Source organism: Arvicanthis niloticus, chromosome 14 (genome assembly GCF_011762505.2).
Source record: "Arvicanthis niloticus isolate mArvNil1 chromosome 14, mArvNil1.pat.X, whole genome shotgun sequence".
Lineage (NCBI taxonomy): Eukaryota > Metazoa > Chordata > Mammalia > Rodentia > Muridae > Arvicanthis > Arvicanthis niloticus.
In genome coordinates this window covers 41,434,267-41,454,567 of record NC_047671.1, presented here as the reverse complement: position 1 = coordinate 41,454,567, position 20,301 = coordinate 41,434,267, and the positions used below count along the sequence as shown (strand labels likewise).

Here is a 20,301-nt window from a genome sequence, read left to right as displayed (position 1 = left end):
CTCTTGTCAAAATGAGGAAGTTTCTAGGGGAATTTTGCTTCTCTTGTTATGAGACAAGGTGAGTTTTTCCTGTCTGGAAGGTGAATTACCACAGAACTGCTTGTTTTGACATAGCAGTCCTATAGAGAGGAAGCCCTTGCCCAGTGACACAGTGGGTCTTCTCGGGTCCACAGGAGGCAGACACCAGAGGCTGGTTACGTGGCAGAACTCCTGGGCAGCGGAGGCCCCATCCTCATTTTTGGTGTGGCTTGAAGTAAAAGCCACACCCCTAAAGACTTCATTGTATGTATCCAATCACATACCCACTTCCATGTCAGCTACAGACTTACTGGGTGACCTTGGTCAAGACCCTGTTTAATGCTGATCCTAAGATATGTCAGAGTTTTGTGGTCATAGAACTCTTTTTCCAAATGCCATGTCCAAGAATCCCACCTTGTACAGTTAAGGCCTGGTAGAACACTGATTGCTGTCGAGTTCAAGCCCAACATGGCAGCTGATGAAAACTGAGAACTGGAGAGACCATCGATCCTGGTCACTAAGCCGGTGACACCAGTAACAACAAGAAAGTTGTATTTATTGGACAATTTTGTCCAAGCTAGGATATACACAGGTGCTGTGACCACTCACAACCTGCCTCACAAGATAGTCATAAAGATGAGTGTACTCGGGCAGAGTTTGAAGTATTCACAAGGCTAAGGTGTCTCCTTTGTCTCATACCTTAACTACAATAACATGAACAAAAGGGACTCCCTATGGCAAGATGGATTCCTGCCATCAGGAAAGTTCAAAGGTTTTAGGAACTTTGTACCAAGAACCCAAAACATGGGAAACCAAGCAAAAACTATGACTTAAGGCATGTTGTAACTTTAGGGGTTTTGTTTGTTTGTTTTTGGTAGACTTTCACTATGTACCCTGGGATGCCTTCAAATGTGTGATCCTCCTACATCAAATTCAGAAGCATCCTGAATACTGGGGGTTACAAGCGTGTACTGACACTCCTACCAGAGTTTTAAAAATCATACCATAATTTGTGTCAGAAGTATATAAATCTTTCCTTTAAAAAATGCTAAATGATATCCTATTAAGACAAAGTACAGCTCAAGTGCTTATTGCCCCATAAAACCATGGAGACAATCTGAGGAGTTCCTCAGTTCCCTAATTCCACAAAGGAAATGGAGTTGCTGGGTCCTTTTCTTTTCTCTTCTTCCCTTCCTCTCTTACTCTCTTCTTCTTTCTTTCTTTTAATGTGCCATCCTTACCAGGAAGCTTACCTGTTCTCTCTCAAGAATACAATGCTTAAAGATCAGGAATCCAACAGATATATGAGGTCCAGGAAGGCCTTGGGTGGCTATCTTCAAGGATGCTGGGTATACTGTGTGCATCCCTGTGCTACATCATGACTGCCCTCGGAGAGTGTTAGGCATCAGTGAAGTGTTCAGTGGCTTCTTCCGCTATCCTGGCCGCCATTTTGAAAACCAGACTGGGCCGTAGGTAGTTACTTCTACTTAGATGGGCCTTGAACTCATCGTTCCTATTAACAGAGCCTGAGACAGGGGAAGTGAAAGGGTATCTCCCTACAGCTTCTTCTTTTCCATCAGAGATGAGTAAAAGGAGACAAGGCTGTGGCAAAAGTAAAAGAAGTCGGCAGAGTTTGTTTGGGCCTCCCAGCCTCCTACTCAAGCTGCCTCACCCCATAGTCTTTACCTTTCCCTCTGACTAGTACCCAGTGACTTCCTCCTTTCAGACTATCTCACTGGGGTCAGCAGAGGAAGTGGATGAGGAAAGGAGGTGCCTAAGAGGACAGAAGCCAGCAAGGCTCAGCAAGGAGGTTCTTGAAAAACCATCAGCTGTGGGACAAGGAGCAGGCCGGTGACACCTGGGTGGGCCGATGCCAAGACTGAGTGACTGTGAACAGTGGTGTGGGAGAAAGTTCCTGGAAAGCAAATTACAGTATACTCCTCAACACTCAAGTAGAAAGAATCAAAAATGTAGTTTAGCAGGACAAAATTCATACTAACTTAAAATGTCATTTTGCTCTTTAATCCCAACATAGATATTAAAATTGGCCTCTGTATCACCAAAACCTATGGCAGCCACCATGAGTCTGGATAATGTAATCCAATGCCCATTCCTGTCTACTGAATGCAGTCTTTCCATGGTAGCCAGAGGGTAACTTTGTTTTGCTTGGTTTAGTTTCGGCTTTTCACTAGCCCAGGCCAGCCTGGAACTCAGTATGCCTCTGCCACACACTCTGTTGCCACAGATAGAGCAGCCCCCTTCTTCATTATGGTTCATTGAAACATCTCTGGAACCATGAACCAAAATAAATGTTCCCTTTTTCCTTTGTTTCTGTCAAATGAAAAACTAGCAAAAGAAACTAATCCATCACCTCTTTCCTTTTGATTGAGTTCAGGACAAGGCCTATGTGGTGGTTTGAATAGGTTTGACCCCAATAGAGTCATGTGTTTGAATGTTTTATCATAGGAGTGGCATAATTAGGAGGTGTGGCCTTGTTGGAAAAAGTATGTCACTGTATTGGTGGGCTTTGAGACCTCCAATGTTTAGACCCCACTTAGTTCGGAAGCAGTCTCCTCCTGGCTGCCTTCAGATCAAGATGTAGAACTCTCAGCTCCTCCAGCACCAAGTCTGCCTGCAGGATGCCATGCTTCTTACCATGTTGATAATGGACTGAACCTCTGAAATTGTAAGCCAGCCCCAATTAAATATTTGCCTTTTATAAGAGTTTCCTTGGTCATGGTGTCTCTTCACAGCAATAAAAGCCAAACTAAGACAGCCTACTTTTTAGTTTCTTGAAATACAAAGAAAATTTCTCAAGACTTTTGTGGTTCCTGCTTGCTGGGGAACCTGTGTTGTTCTCCTATGTGTCATCTCCTGCTAACACTAATGTCTTAGACGACTCTGTCATCACACAGACTCTCTCTCTCTCTCTCTCTCTCTCTCTCTCTCTCTCTCTCTCTCTCTCACACACACACACACACACACACACACACACACACACACACACACACAAGTTTAAATTAGCTCCTCATGTTATTAAAACTTTTGAAACCCTGAATCTATAAAAAAGAAAATTAAGATCCAATGGGAATAGAAGACACCAAGAAAACAAGGCCCACTAGACAAAACAGGCCATCGAGACACATGAACTCAGAGGCTGAGGCAGCATGCATAGGGCCTGCACAGGTCTAAGCCAGACAGGGTACCAGAGCTAAGAAGGGAAGAGTACCCAAGCCCCCATCCATAACCCAGCTGCTATCTCCAGTTGATAAATGCTCTCAAAAGAAAAATTCATTTTCTGAATGGAGTCTTAAGGACAGGGCCATGCCCAGCAGTAGGCAGTCAATACAAAATGAATTCAGTGACATTTAAGGGAATTTTTTTAACCTCACAGGTCTTTTGCTTATCTAATATGGTTTCTGATTTTGTGTTTTTTGTGGGAATTCTGTGTGTCTGTGTCTCTATATCTGTCTGTGCTTCTTGTGCTTTCTCTTTGGCTCTTTTCCCCCCATTTCTTTGTTTTGTTCTGTTTTGCTTGGATTTATCATTTTATGTAATTTATTTAACTATTTATTTATTTTCAGATGCCTGCTTGTTTTCTAATGGGAGAGAGGAAGAAAGAATATGGATTTGGGTGGGTGGGGGAGATGGCAGAAGTTGGGGGAAGAGAAACTGTCAATAAAATATACTGTCTGAAAAAATAAATATTTTCAAAAAGAAAAAATTATGTTTTGCATATGACTATATGTTTAGCTGTCATATCTCACTAGAACCATTTTTTTTTTTTTAGTCATACTCCCAGTTCCAAGCACAGCACCTGATACAGGGAGACACACAGTCAACATCTGTAGAACAAATGATGAACAAATGGCCTGCTGGCCTGCATTAACCTGGCATCTAACTCTACAACCCCAACTGGATGCACCTCAACTCTTCCCAGTTTCCCCCATTAGATCTTCCTTCCCTGGAATGTCTAGCCTGGTACCTTGACCTTTACAGATGCTCTAAAGTATTGTGGAAAGATGAGGATCAGACCTTGTACCTATGGCTGGTCTGGTACTTACTATGTAGTTCAGGTTGGCCTTAAATTCACAGCAATATTCCGCCTTAGCCCCGAGTGTTGGGATTATGGGTTTGCACCAACATGCTGGAGTGTCTACAAAGCATTTTTTAATAGAAGTGCCAAACAAAGAAGGCAGTCAGTGTTGATATGTCTTACATTCTCTGTGCCCAAGTTGTCCAGGTGCATCCTTACATTCCTGGAGTGGCAGGATGCAACATGAAAGGACAGAGTCAAAATGGTGGCCTCCTTTACCAGTAGAGCTTCTCCATCTCTGACTTTGTCTTCTACACCCTCAACCTGTGTAGTGTGGCACCTAGCCCTGGTTAAATTACAGGTCCAGCTTCCTTTCTCCTGATAAGAATGCAATCAGCAAGCACCTGAGATTCCTGGAGTGCCTCCCCAAGCTAATGAGACATGTCAGTACCTCAGCCTTCAGCCGATGACCTTTGCCCACCCTGGAGGTTCTCAACCCCTACCCCAAGTTTATATAACTAACCCTTGGTTCACTCCGAACAAAGTGTATGCGTACAAGCTCACCCTTTTCTTTATAAAGAAGTAAACACAAGCTAAGATCATATTTCAGAAAGCTGTCTCACTGAAGATTGTCAGAGAAGGCCTGGACCTAAAAGGCTGTAACATTAAGATGCTCAGGAAAAAAAAAAAGCCTTCCCCTAATCTTCTGCCTTTGGCACTCACACCTAGCCAGACTGGGATCCCACAGAACTCCGCCCGATCCGGGAGTTCCCAGCTGCACTTCATCCTTCCAGCCCAGTGTGTAGCTATTGTCTGGATGCCCTGAGAGGGAGGAAGCAGAGGATGTGGAAGCACATCTGGACTCCCAAAATGCATACCACAGTAGAGATAGCTGAGTATTCCACTGACACAGTCTGTGAAAGATGTGTCTCTTTCTCCAAAGGAAAGGATTCATCTGATTGGAGGAAAAGACAAGTGTAAACGGCATTCATTTCCTATAAATAGCTTCCAGGGAGTAAATCATTCAAAGCCCAACAGATTTTTCTTCCTTCCCCCATTAACTCAACTGATGCCCTTGGGGGAGGTGTAATGTCAAAGAAGCTGAGCTGCATGTGAGCCATTAGAGGGAACAGCCTGTGGTGAGCCCTGAATGACTGAAGGAGGGTTGGAAATGTGGGCTGCATCAACCACTCCGTGAGCAAGCACTGTGAGCCAGCTAAATCGAACTGCTAACTGGACCTCATTTTCCTAAGCTCCAATAATAATTTCTGAGATCCCTTCCATTTCTTAATTTTCAAGAGGCAAATCTGTGGGTTAATGTTCTCCCTGATTCAGTGGTATTTCTCCTACTGTGTGTTCTTGAATATGAATGTTCCCCTTGGTTAGACTGGTGAGTGATTAAGGCCTCTGCTCTGATCCAGAGAATTCACTTCCCATAACTTAGAATTTGCCATCATGTGACTTCTTCCCATTGACCTCAGTCTAGGCATGAGAATAATTCAAGCAAGAGCTCTTACCTGCACACATGACAGATGTTTAATCATTTAAGACATCAACCTGGCTCCCACTGACCAAACTAAATCTTTCTTCTTCTTTGTATTTTATGTACATCACTTCTAGGCATTTCAACATCTTTTATGCCTGAGCTGCCTGTTCCCTTGCTCACCAGTGTGTGTATTAAAATACAGTCCGAAAATCTAAACCTGTATCCTTGCCATGATCTCAGCAGATGGCCCCAAAGGAAAACCAAAGAGATGGCCAATACAGGAAAACACCGTTGATGTCTGAGAGAAAATCTGCAACTCGGGCTCTTTCTCCGGGGTAAGATAGAATTGTGGAAACCCTACTATAACAAAGATGAGGCAGCAATCGATGTGCTGACAGGCCAGAAGAACAATGAATGATAAAGCCCCAGCTACAGTAGTTGTCTCTCAGAGTAGCCCAGCGCTCCTGATAATCAAGGCATGGGGACAGGGGAGAGTAAGGTCATTCATTATTGGAAACAAAAAATACTCCCACCTCTAAAGTCTTAGCTACCCCTCCCTATGTTGAACTTTCCCAGTTTGATTAACAATAACAACTATGTCACTATTCTGGGAACTAGAAACTGATATTGTTGGTTACATGTAGGATAGTCAGAAGCTATATTTTATTTGTTCATAGAGTACTTTATAAAATGTCTACCTAAAAGCGCAATGAATTTTGATGGCACTTGATAATAACCAATATGAGAAATATAGCTAGCCTAAACATTAAAATATACACATCAACCTAATTCTCTCTCTCTCTCTCTCTCTGTCTGTCTCTGTCTCTGTCTCTGTCTCTCTCCTCTCTCTCTCTCTCTCTCTCTCTCTCTCTCTCTCTCTCTCTCTCTCTCTCTCTGTGTGTGTGTGTCTGTTTCAAGAAACCCACCTTGACCTCAAACTCACAATGTAGTTGAGAATGATCTTGACCCGATCCTCAGTCTTCACCTTCTAAGTGCTGGGATTTCAGGCAAGCAGTACTATGCCAAGTGTGTGTGTGTGTGTGGGGGGCATATCTCGTATATGCTTAGTAAATAACATTGTTCATTATTTCAGCCAGTTATCAAATTAGTAAATTTTTTTCTTCAAAATTATTAGAGCAGACAAAAGACCAAGAGATCAGAAATTTATAAACACAGAAAAGTCTTTTCTGCTCTCATAGGGACTCAGAACTCACCGATATAAAATACAGAGGGTGAATAAGATAAATTCTAAGAGATTTTTCTAAGTTTTTGAAAATTAAAATATTTTTTTAAAGGATACAAAATACCAAACTTGACACGTATTCACTAGGGATGCTGGTTACATACAGAGCCTTAAGTGTAGTCATAGAATCAGTACTTATGGGATGGAAACTTTAGACTTTTTTTTTTTTTTTTTTTTTTTTTTGGTTTTTCGAGACAGGGTTTCTCTGTGTAGCCCTGGCTGTCCTGGAACTCACTCTATAGACCAGGCTGGCCTCGAACTCAGAAATCCGCCTGCCTCTGCCTCCCAAGTGCTGGGATTAAAGGCGTGTGCCACCACAGCCCGGCTCAACCTTAGACTATTTTAATCATGCTTTTCCAATTATTGGAAGGGAGCTAACAGCAACAGCTGGCACAAGCATTGGCTAACGGCACCAGCAGTAGGAGATAGTGTTCAGAAACTTCCACACACTAGCTAGGGGTTCTATAAACGATACCACAGAGGACCATAACAACACATATGATCTGACCAACTCAACCACATTTACAATGACAAGAAAACCAAAACATGTGGGAACATTTCACTCTCACATGAAATGAGCTCACAGGCCTGGCCTGTGGATTGCCTCACACATCAAAACTCAAGAGCCAGTCTCCCTCTGGCACAGAGCATCTTCTACAAAACCAACATCTACATTCAAGGATAAAAATTCACTTGTATTAGGCTAGCCTCAGTTTAAAATGTGATATATTTTCTCAAATTCCAAAATTTTCTTAGTATGAGTAAAATAAATGAATAAAATCAATGAAGATATAAGGTCAAACTATATCTGCATATATGCAAGAAACTATCAGAACCCAGAGTGCGTATTTACACCAAACAAGGTTTTACAATGATTAACAGTTTGATTTGCAAGGGAAAAGTCCCTTTCCTTATTGGAGACTCATTTTGAATGTGAAGTTAGGCAGGAAAAACAATCGCCCCATTTTAAACTGTGATTACGAAGAAATCAGTTATAAAGTAATAAGAAGTATTAGGCAGGCTTCAAAATCCAGGAGAATAAGTTTTCCTGACCAAGACAGTGGGAAAAAAAAAAGAAAAGAAAGAAAAGAAACCCTAGGAAAAAAATGTAGTAACTTAAGCCCAAGACAGCTGCATGGCACATGCTCAAATTCACTGAAACCACAGCACTTTTCTTGAGTTTGATTATTTTATATTTCTGTAAACAAATCACAGTTGTTCAAACTACCAGGATAGCCTAAAATTCTATCAGTTCTTTTCCTTAATAAATTGAGTTTTAATTACAAGTATGTGGAAGGGCTTCGATGCAATCAAAAGTCATGCAGTATAATTTTCAAATTCCCACTTTTCTTCTAACCGCCCCAGTAATAGACATAGGCAAGCTACCAAGAAAAGAATCTGTTAACATATTTTAAAAGAAAAGTTAAATACCATGGGGTAGATTTGTTAAGGTGAAAAACCCAGTCAACAATTGTCAACAATTGACTCAGAAGGGATAGAGAAAATTTTGCCTTATTACCATGTGTTAAGAGATACCACTTTCCCCAGTGAACACTTCTTGGCACTGCCTGAGCCTGAGCGAGCAGGTTAGCAAATCTCAGTAAATCATTTATCAAGAGGTAACTCAGTAGGTAAAAACTAAAGGGACTCGCAAAATAAACATTACAAGAACAATGTTTGAACTCTTCTTAAAACCAAAAAAACAAAACAGAACACTTCTTGGTGCATTTCACCGCGCACTGAGTGGGCAACTGGCTTGTGATGATCCGATAATATGCAATCTGTCCAGTAGCCCAAACAGTTCTTTATTTGGTGTGTTCGTTTATTGCGTCCTCCAATCACAAGAGATCATTAGGGGCGAAGCCTATGAGATTCTCCACGCACATCAAGTTTGTTACCGCGGGCAGGCCATACTTTCAATAAGATGGTGGGTAAAGAATTTTTTTTTTCTAGTCTAAGATGGGGTAGGGTGAGGGGGATAGTGCTGTACGCGCCTCACTCTACAAGACGAATTTCCCTAGAACAAATCCAAAGCAAACTGCTCCGATCACCAGCAGAACAACAGGAAGAGGCGTGGTGCAACCCAGCTTCAAGGACGTGCAGGAGGAGGATTCTGGCTTGTCGGGATGCGCTGCCTTTCTGAATCTCAAGCCCTCTTCCAGTTTGTTACTTTCTGTCGGCGCTTCGAATACACACCTCAATTTCGAATCCATTAGTTCCCCGGGGTTTGCCCCCCTCCACATGGCCTCCAGATCCGAAGTGTCAGGAGGGGCAAACATTGTCTGCACCATGAACTTATGCTTGACCTCCCGGCTGGGGCCGCAGCAGTAGGGCTGCAGCATGGCGGCGACCGTCACCGTGCTACCCGGCTCGATGACCCCGCTGTTGGGCCGCACGCAGTAGTGCCGAGGGCAGGTGCTCTTCACCTTGAAGCACACTTTCCTCGCCGACGGGTTACGAAGTTTAAGATGCGCCGTGACTACGGTGGTGAAGGGGCCTTTGAACTTGAGGTCCGTGGGTGGGTCGAGGACTAGGACCTGCGGGATCTTCGCGGGTGCGCAGGAGGCGGACGCCATGGGGACGGGAGCGGGTGGCGGTTCGCGACCCCAGGTCTCCGCGTCACAACCGCCGTGGCCACGTGCGACCCATCCTGGGCATCCCCAGCCCCAGCTGTGAGGGGAATGTGTGATAATACATGGTTTGTATAATCAATGCCTCCGAGATAACCATGGGTTATTGAGCTTGAAACAGCCAAAGAACTGTGACGTAACATCCCTTAAAATAAGTATCTACTTGTCTGAGTCCCTTGTATTAAACGTGAGAACGGTAAGTGAAGAGCTTCTGAAATTCTACCTCTGTACCTCTCCCGCACTCCACACACAGGGATGATGTCTTTGTAAAAAGAAATCTGAAAATTAAAAAAAAGGGGGGGGGGATATATACACTGCGTTTTAAAACATCTAACAATTCTCAGCATTTTTAGGTGTCTGGTTCTGTGGCGATAAGTAAATTTACCGTCCCTCCCGTTACTACAAGGGCACCCCCAGCCTAGATCCCTGTGTTGGTTAGTTTTGGACATCAACTTAACGTAGAGTCATCTGGAAGAACCTCAGCTGATTGGCCTATGATCCCCTCTGTGAGAGATTGTCACCATTATGTGAGAAGTCCTAGGCAGGTATGTAGGAGCAGAGCGAGCGGAGCAATGTTCCTCTGATGGCACATGTTTTTAGGTCCTACCCTGATTTCCTTCAATAATGGGCTGGAAGTGTAGGCTCAAATAAACCCTTTCCTCCCCTAAATTGCTTCTGGTCATAGTGTTAATCACAGCAACAGAGATCAAACTAGAATTCCATCTCAAGAGAAACATACAGGAAGTGTTATATATTTCTTAGAAGCTTTATATATGTGTTTCACTTAAAAACAAGGTTCCTGTCAGGAGGTGGCATGCACAGAAAACTTCAGAAGTCCTTTCAATCTCCCTTCCTGTAGAGGTGTGGAGCCGGACACAGAATTGTCACTTTGCCGAGTGTTATTTGCATAGGAATCCAGCCAGCCCCTTCAGTCTTAATTTCTTCATCTATAAAGCAGATACCAGAAATGTTGATGTCAGTGTTGTATGGGTTAAGTGAAGTAATACATAACAAGAAGGGTCTTTACATTACACACCCTAATTTGTTGTTAGTCATGTGCAGATCTGACCCTCATTAATATCATTAGTTTACAATCTCCTAGATATGGTCTGGTTCTTGCCTACAGCTAAGGGATAGCCAGACTGAGCGGCTGCTGCAAATACTCCTTAAATGTACAGAGGGACGAGATAACATCATCCTACTATAAGATGTTTTCATTTGTTGTGGTTCTGGGCATCAAACTCAGGGCTTTAAACATGTTTAGACAAGTGTCCTACCACTGAGCCCAGAGCAGGTGAAGGGTCTTAATGTATTCAAGTGGAGAAGCAAAACCACAAAGCAAAAGCAAACAGACAGAAAAAAGGCAAGCCTATGTGGCTGGCACACTCTGGGCCCAAAGGGTGGAATTATTCTCATCAGCACATGACCATTGGTTCTGCCAGTGGTTTAAGAAGTCACAAAAAAATATTCAAGTGTGTGATACAGGTGGGGAAGCTCAAGGTAGACATGCTTTTCATTTGCCTTAACTGAAGGACACAGGATAAAAATGACAGACAGGTCTGACTCTTGTAAGGCTCCATCCCACTCTTTTTTGGGAGTCCAAATCCTGACTTCTCCCTTCCTAGCTACCTGGATGGATATCTAGTTTCACTCTTATGCCTGCGAATAGCTTATCTTCCCAGTGCCATTCATAAGGAGACTGCCATTTCCACTTCCAATTCCGTGTTCGACTGTGTCTGTGCAGGGTTACGTGCACATGGGTGCAGTGCGTGTACAGGAGGCCATGGGTACCTGATAGCTCTGGAACTGAAGTTACAGACTCCCGTGAACCACCCAGCGTGACTGCTGGGAACTGAACTCACCATGTCTTCTGCAAGTGCAATGCATGTTCTTAACTGCTAAGCCAGCTCTCCAGCCTCCCAGTGACCATCCCTTCTTTCCTGTGTGCCCCTGACACCTTTGACATTTTCATTTAAGGTCATCTGACAGTAAATTCACACATTTATTTCCAGGCTTTCTATTCTGCTCCATTGTTCTATACGTCTGATTTTATGCTGGCCCTAGGCTGCTTTGATTGCTGGTGATTGGAAGGAGCTTTAAATCAGGCAGTGTGACACTTTTTTCTTTTTGCTTATGTTGTCTTGGATATTCAGTGTCTTTGGGGATCTATATGAATAGGATTGTTTCCTATTTCTGTGGGAAATGTCACTAAAATGTTGTAGGGATTGCACTAGTTTTCTGGATTGCGTTGAGTTGTGTAAGCATATACATAATATTAACTGTTTTGATCCACGAATGTGATGTATCAGTCCATTTATTCATGCCTTGAGTTTCAACATTTCACCCAAGTTTTATTGTGTGGGTTTACAGATTTTTTTTTTATCCTTGTTTGTATTCAATCCTAAGGGTTTCGTTGTCGTTTTGTTTTGTTTTTTGTCTTATTTCTTTTTCCAGTGGTACCAAAATAGCATTTTTTAAAATTTCATTTGTTTCTTTTGTGAAGAGTTCTGTGTTAGTTCACAAAAGCATACTGACTTTTTTTTTTGTTTCTTCCCTAAGACAGGGCCTCACTAGGACAGCTCTGGCTGTCCAGGAACTCACTCTGTAGACCAGGTAGGCCTCGAACTCTCAAGCGCTGGGATTTAAAGTCATGCACCACCACTGCCCAGCAACACACAGACTCTTGTGTTTTAATTATGTATCTTATTTAATTGTTACTGAGTTTTACCAAGTTTAAGTCTATATTTTGGTGATGTATTTAGCGTTTCCTAGAGATAAAATCATGGCTTTTACAAACAGAAATTTATGTTTCTTCCCTTCCCTTCCCTTCCCTTCCCTTCCCTTCCCTTCCCTTCCCTTCCCTTCCCTTCCCTTCTTCCCTTCCCTTCCCTTCCCTTCCCTTCCCTTCCCTTCCCTTCCCTTCCCTTTCTTTCCCATTTGGGTTTCCTCCTTTCTTCTTTTGAAGCCCCATATCAGTCAGTCTCACTGTGATTCATGCTGGTACTTGCTTATGCTATACTCTAAAAATAAATTCTCTTTCAACAGATCACATGACTTGAGAGATGAAATACAATAATTGGCCAGGTTTAGTCAGGAGCCCTTCTCCAGCTACTAAAAGGAAGATTTGGAGAGATGTCTCCAGAGCAAGAAAGGATGGAGAGCAGATAAAACATTAGCTATCCTCCATCATGGCTAAACCATTGTCTCAGGAGTAACATACAAGCAAGACCCCTCAAGAACCAATGACTACAAAAAACAGCCCTGTCAATGGCCCTTAAACCCAACGGGATTAGAGGAAGGGTAGACACAACTTAGAGAATTATGCCTGTTGGCACTGAGTCATCGTGGCTCTGAAATGGACAACTACCTTTAGGGGGAAGGGCCTTATCTGAGCCAGTGGATTTCAAAAGGCTTCAAAATAAATAAGATTTGTTACTGTGTCTCAAGGATTGTGCAGGATGTAGACTGAACCCTGGAAAAGAAGGGCAGCAACTCAGATCTGCATGAAGAAAGGAAAGAGGAATCATAGTGCAAGAGGGAGGGGTGAGGCTTTGAACACAGCAGACCTAGCAAGCATCAAGGAATTTCAAACACTAGAGCAGTGTGCTTCTCAACCTGTGGGTCTCCACCCTTTTGAGGGCTGAAGGATCCTTTCACAGGGGTCACCTAAGACCATCAGAAAACAGATGTTTACATTATAATTCACAACAGTAGCAAATTTAAACTTGTAAAGTAGCAACAAGAATCATTTTATGGTTGGAGTCACCCTAACATGAAGGCCTGTATTGAAGGGTCATAGCATTGGGAAGGCTAGGAACCCCTGAACTAGACCTGCTCCCTATCAATGAAGTTAGCAATGCTGTCTTTCTGTCTTCCTTTCCCTGTACTGTTCTGATTTGTAAACGATATTCTGGGTCTGGAAAGATGGCTCAGCTGTTAACTGTTTCCAGACGGCCAACATTCAATTCCCAGCACACATATGGTGACTCACAGCTATCTGTAATTCCAATTACAGGGAATTCAACAATCTCTCCTGGACTCCGGTGGGCATCAGGCACTTGTGTTGTACACAGATATGCATGCAGGAAAAACACCCAAACACATAAAATAAAATGTAGAAACCTGACAAAACAAATACTGCCAGTACTCAATTCTGTCTGGGCCTAAATATGGTAGAGGCTTCCCCCTACTCTTCTCTGCCTCCTCCTTCTCCCTCCACCGCCCAGTCTGATTTATACACAGGAGCAGAGTTTGAGCTGGATCAGCCCATGAGCTCGGTACAGGAAAGGATTCTTCTCCGTGCCCTGGCAAAGTAGCCTGAAACAAGCTGGAAACAAGCTGTGTGATTGTCCCTGTTTGGTGGTTGCCATGGATCTCAGGCTTGCATCTTTTCATCAGAGGTTTAGCACTGCCAAGAGGCAGGGGCTGAGGCAGGATACCTGTCTTAGTTAGGGTTACCATTCCTGTGACAAAACACCATGACCAAAACAATTTGGGACAGAGAAGAGTTTATTCGGCTCATACTTCTATATCCATGTTCATCGTTGAAGGAATCCAGGACAGGAACTCAAACAGGGCAGGAATCTCGAAGCAGAAGCCCATGCAGAAGCCATGGACGAATGTGGCTTACTGGGTTGCTCCTCATAGGTTGCTCAGGCTGCCCTCTTATAGAACCCAGGTCTATTACTGCAAGGGTGGCCCCACCCACAAAGGACTGAGCCTGCTCCTATCCATTATTAGTTAAGAAAATGTTCTACAGATTTGCCTGTAGCCTGAGCTTATAGCGGCATTTTCTCAATTGAGGCTTCTTCCTCTCTGATGACTCTAGCTTGTAGCACGTTGACAGGAAACTATCTAGCACAATTCCCTATTTCTAAGTGCTACCGTGATGAAGCAATGTAACTTATAAGCAGAGATGAGGAACAGTGGTCACCGAGAAGAGAATGAAGCTTGAGAAAAGGGACAGAACAGATAAGGGGTGGAGAAAGAAGAGCTAAAGAAGAGGCTGAGAACAAGCAGGTGCATCGGTCTGGCAGAGCCTAGACCCACAGGCCTGTAGCCAGAAGGACCTTGCTTTGTGCCTTCTATTGACCAATTGCGGAACTTACTCTTTAAACTGCAAGTTCCTCGTCACTAGAACAAAGACAACAAAGCTTTTGTAGTATTGCAAGAATTAATAAAACATGAAGTTACACATGCCTGGGGCTTCAGACACTGCTCAGTGACATTCCTGTGTGAGTCCTTCAACAGAATAACCCCATTGAACCGTAATTCCATTGTGTCTAAAACAGAACTGATAAAAGAAAAAGCACCTGGCTTATAGGGTGTAGTGAGGATGAATTAAAGAATGCACAAACAAGCGCAATAATGGCAGGCAAGATCAAACAGTAAACAGGTATTAATGATATGATGGCATACTGACAGTCCTAATTGGATTAGTTATGCTGCAGCTGCCTGTGTGACATGTAGGCCAAACAGAAACGACCGACACAAGAGGGGAGATGCTATTTTTCTTGCGACAAGAAACCATAAGCCAAGAGCCTTCAGAGTAGGTAATGTGTTGTTGCAAAATCATCACCATCAAATTGGGCATTGTGGGGCACGCCATTAATCCCAGCACTTGGGAGTCTGAGGCAAGTGGACCTCTGTGAGTTCAGGGCCAAGCTGGCTTACATAGAAATTTCCAGGACAGCCAGAACTACATAGAGAGAATATGTCTCAAAAGCAAAACAAACAAATGAATAAATAAAGCAAAACAACAATAATAATGGTAACAACGACAACAACTAAAGATATCACTAAGGATTCTTTTCTATTCTGTCTCACACTCAGCCTGTTGCTGTTTCCCAACTTGGGTTGTTCCCAAGATGGCTGCATCCAGATGACCCACCTTACAGTCACCACACTTGAGAAACACCATGGAAGCAACCGCCCCTTTTTATGAAAGGACTGCTTCGTGACTTTGGGTGTCACCCTTGCACAGGGACCGTGCTAATCTCTGTATCAACCCAATTAGTATATGTGCTGCCAAAGCCAGCCCTATCCTTTTTTTTAAGACAAAGGAAAACTTTTCTCAGCACTCCCCTGAGCCAAAAGTTTCTTCATGTCTCATGAGACGGGAATTGCACACACTAACAGATAGCTAAGCTCGTCGCTTGCCTCAGAAGACAAAGGCATGGTTCTGTTAGCAATAAGGAGGAATGCGTTGCATTGTTGTTGTGGGTTTTGAAAGTGGACCACCATGAGCTACATTATGAATGACAGTGTGAACTGTAGGCTCATAGAGAAGAGAGAACCGAGATAGACTATGAGAAGAAAGGCGGTGAGAGGGAAGGGAGCAAAGCAGCTAGAGGATGTGACGTTAATCTCAGATGTCAACTTAACAGGATTTAGAATCAGAGAGAAAACCTCTGGACCTATCTGTGAGAGTATTTCCAGGGAAGCATGACTGAGAAAGACTCACACTGGGTGTGGGCAGCACCAATTCCATGGGTTGGTGTTCCTGCTGAGCCCAGCATTCATCTCTATTTTATGGCTATCAACAGTATGGCCAGCCACCTCAACTCCTGCCCACCATGCTTTCCTCCATGACAGACTGAACTTTCAGACCATGAGCTTCTATCAGGCATTCTGTCACAACACTAATAACTATCACTAATATGAAACATTGGTACCAAGGACTGGATCTGTTGCTGTAATAGACCTGGCCGTGTGGTTTGTTGGCCTTTGGGATTGATTTCTAAGAGAAATGTGGCAAAATTTGGCAGTAAAAGCTAAAGAAACCCTAGAATGCTTGTAAACAACACTGGATCAGCATCTGGATGGAACTCTAGAAGACTGGAATGGTGAGAGAAATGTGGAGGGTGGACTTCCACTCATGAGACTTCACAAGGGATTAAGTAATCTTGAGGAACTGGCCATGTGTGTAGTAGTCTGACAAAGAATCAGCTGCGGCCCAAGTTGAGTACTGGCATTAGGCTGAATGCAGGAGTAAAGGGCTACTTTGTTGCAGGAAATGTCAACAGAATAGCATTCAGGTTGTAGTATGGTTACTACTCACTACTCTCGTCCAAGTCTGTAGTGAGAATGCAAAAAAGACAAAGGAGAAAGATGAAACCATGCCATTTGGTGAAGGAAGAAACACAAACAATTTTAGAGAGGAAGACAAAGGCAGGTGAGAAAGCAATTAGGATTGTTAAAGAGCTTAGCATAACTACATAAACACTCTCTGCACTGGTACAATAGAAAAGATGGAGAGAAACCAACACACTCAAATTCACCGCAGCTACACCAGAATGGGAGCAGAGACATGTTGTGCTAACAGCAGAGTCTGGCACCACTATTCACTTAACAGTTGTTTTTCAGGCATCCAAAATAAGTGTGTGTGCATGTGCGTGTGTGTGTGTGTGTGTGTGTGTGTGTGTGTGTGTGTGTGTACATGCGCGTGTGTAAATGAATGGGGGGGGGGGCCTCATAAAGGTTTGCACCAAGGTTCTAGAAGCTATCAAAGCCAGTAAACATATAACAGGTTCCCAGCAAAGAGGTCCTGAAAAACCATTGCATGAAACTGAGAAAATAAAGCCAAAATTGCAATCAAGACCCCAGGAAGTTGGAGCTGCCAACACCATGGGGCATCTAAGGAAAGCTGCAGACACCTTGGCATCACTGTGAGAGAGAAGTCACTCAGGCAGTAGGCAGCATAGCTGGAGGGGTTGGTTGGTCAAAGCCATTGCAGTCAGATGTTGCCTTACAAGCTCTAAATGTCAGATGTGGAGCTGTGGGGTTTGGGGTTTTCCACCACAGGGTTTTGTCTGATTTTTTTCCTTGCTGTTCTCCAACTCTTCCACTTTGAAATGTGGCTATTTACTCTGTGCTGTGGTATATTGAAGGTATTTAACTTGGTTTTTATTTTAGGGGGCTCACATTTAAGATACTGCCTTGAATCTAGGAAGACGCTGGACTTTTGAAGTGTTGAAACTATTAAGACTATGGGGACTTTGCAGTTGGACCAAATCAACTTTGAGTTTACAGTTTCAGGAATAGACTGTAATGACTAACAGGTGGTGTTTGGGGATGTCAGGTTGACCTTGTGATGATTAATCTTGATTGTCTACTTGATAGGATTGAGAATCACCTAGCAGCATTTCTGAGGTGCTTGACTGAGCTGGGAGCGATCCTCTTTTGTAGGTGGCACCGTTCTGTAGGCTTCAATCTCAGATGGAATAAAAAAAGAATGTGAAGGACCAGCATGCATCACCCTCTGCTTTCTGACTGCAGATGAGTGGTGACCATTCACTTGACAGTCCGGTCATCTTGCCTTCCCCTCGGTGATGGACTGGACCTTCAACTAGGAGCCAAAATAAACCCATTTCCCCTTAAGTTGCTTCAGCAAGTATTTTATCACAGCAATAAGAAAAATAACTAATACACTGATGTTTGTAAGAGAGGAATCTATGGGGTCAGAGAGATGGCTCAGTGGTAAAGAAGCTTGTTGCCAGGACGGATGACCTGGGTCCAATCCCTGGAACCCATATGGCAGAAAAAGAGAAGTGACTTCCATAGTTTGCCTTCTGGACTCCACACATGCACATACACTAACACTGAGTACATATACCACACACAGACACACAGACACACAGACACACACACACACACACACACACACACACACACGTGCACACATGAAATAAGTAAATGATATAATAAAAGTTTTAAAAAGCCCATGGAGTCACAAAGCATCAAACTGATGGCTCAAACACTGTGGCTCTGCCCCTATCTGTGTGAGCTCTGCAGGCGCTTTCCTCTCAGTCTTCATTTCCATGCAGTGGAAGGCCATCTAAAGTGTGCCTGAAAACAAACTCAGGCCACAGAGTAAATGCTCAGTAAGCATGAGCTATGTCTGGTAATCCTGGCGCAGCGACAAGCACAGAAGCCGGTCGAGCGGCCCTGCCAATGGCCCCATCTACGCTGTGAACATGAACGCAGGTCTGTGGGCACTGCCTCGGCGGAGCCTTTCTTTCCCATCCTGTGAGAGCAAAGGAAGACACGAGGACTGTGGTGGAGGCGAAGGCGATCCCTGCTCCTACACACGAGTTACATCATCTCACGGAAGTTAATAAACCACCCTTGCATGTTGGTTTTCTCACCTGCAAGATGGAGCAATAGCTCATTAAGTTTTGAAGGATAAACAAGCTACTTCAGGGCCGGTGGGTAAGCTGTGAGTCAAGTAAGCTGTGATGGCTGACGACTTCCTGTTTCAGCAGACAGACGCAGTAGCTCTCTTCCGCTTCTTACTCACTGCGAAGGTCACTACAAGACCAACAGCAAAAGACCTGGGGACAAGTCGCGGTCCATCCCTTGGGAGCCACACTTCTTTTCAGTGACATGAATGTCCCACGATTCCCTCCATGGATGACAGGCTCCAAACACAAGGTTCTGCAGGCCCAAACCCAACCTGTATTGCCAAGATCATAAGACACTTCATGTCTCTTATGATCTGGACTATGATTTGTCTCCCATTGCCCAAGCTTTTCCTTGGTTTTCTGCCCAGAACTTTCCCATTCTGTCACCCCTTGCCTTAATTTCTATGATCTCTGTTTTCCCCAGAAATTAACCACTGTTAATAATCTCTTAAGAGTGCTTCAAATTTCTGTCACAAAACAGCAGCAAGCATGCAAGTGTTCTTCTTTATTTGTTCTTACATAGCCCGTGGGGACTGGGGCTGGACTGGCAAAGGTGAGATGTTAAGTAATTATAGAATACTGGAAAGCACTTAGTAGAAAAAGTATTTGCTGAAGCAGAACCTTGACTACTTACACTTTTTCAGCCCAGCCCTACAAAGACCTTCCCTGAACACTGCTCAGAACCCACAGGTATTTCTACTCACCATGCTTCCTCCAAAACAGCACACAGCCTACCTGAGGGCCCCAAATGCAAACAGTCCTGGTTTGATGGCTCTCACAAGGCCAGGGCCACAAGGGCAGGGAATTCCAGGATTCTAGGCACCTAGAAGGGTGGACATGTGTTCTGGGTGGGCAAAGGAGAAGTCACAGATTAATGTGAAATCAGTTGAAGTCAAAGACCCCTCTTGCCTAGGCCTAGAATAGAAACTCCTTACAGCAAAAGCCGCAGTTCAGCTCTGTCTGGACCGCACTGCTGGCAATCCAACCATATACTAGAACATCACCCACAGGGGGCAATGTCTGGGTGATACCACCCAATGGCCATGCTCAACTCATCTGCCTTCTCAGAGGCTGTTCCCAACAGAAAAGGACCGATCCTGGCCTTTGCTTTCTTTCCTGGCCGAGAGCCAGGGTCAATAGATAGTTTCCTAGCTTCAAAGCATCAGCTATTGAGAATGTCTTATCCTTAAATGGTGTCTATTCATGTTAGATCTGGAAACGTATTTTTGCCAAACAAGCTCAGAAGGAAACACATCTCTTGACAATATGTTTCCCCTTTCTTTTTCTTTCCTCCTCCTTCTCTCCCTCCCCCCCCCCTTTTTGTTTGATGTGTCTAAGTTCCAAAGCAGGAAGGGAAGCAACAGACAAAGAATTTGGAACAACACAGAATTTATCATGTCTTAATCTGATCAATTGCTATAATGAAATCCCAGAGACTGGGGGGGGGGGGGGGGGCTTAAACAACAGAAATTCCCTTTCTCAATGTTCTAGAGGCTAAATACTCAAAAGTCAACACATCAGCTGACTGGGGTCCTGTTGAGTGTGTTCTTCCAGACTTAGTCTTGACTTGATGCATAAGCTTAGTAATTGAAGAAGTTCTTTGATGTCTCATCTTAAAAGAAACTAACCCAAACATATACGGGACCCATCCTTATGGCCTCATTTTATACTAATTCTTTCCATATTGGGCCCATTTCCAAATACAG

The 20,301-nt window shown here is 43.7% G+C and overlaps 1 long non-coding RNA gene and 2 pseudogenes across 2 annotated transcripts; 1 reads left to right on the top strand and 2 right to left on the bottom strand.

Annotated features, from left to right (window-relative positions):
• Positions 1-7,042: 7,042 nt before the first annotated feature.
• On the top strand, positions 7,043-13,378 carry LOC143434315 (uncharacterized). Its single transcript, XR_013103730.1, has 3 exons — positions 7,043-8,710; positions 11,973-12,026; positions 12,459-13,378. It is a non-coding gene; the product is annotated as an uncharacterized LOC143434315 (long non-coding RNA).
• Positions 8,709-9,625, bottom strand: LOC117720150 (vesicle-associated membrane protein-associated protein A pseudogene; annotated as a pseudogene). Its single transcript, XR_013103729.1, has one exon. The product of XR_013103729.1 is annotated as a vesicle-associated membrane protein-associated protein A pseudogene (transcript).
• Positions 13,379-15,351: 1,973 nt separating the features above from the next.
• Positions 15,352-15,451, bottom strand: LOC117720275 (U6 spliceosomal RNA; annotated as a pseudogene).
• Positions 15,452-20,301: the final 4,850 nt, after the last annotated feature.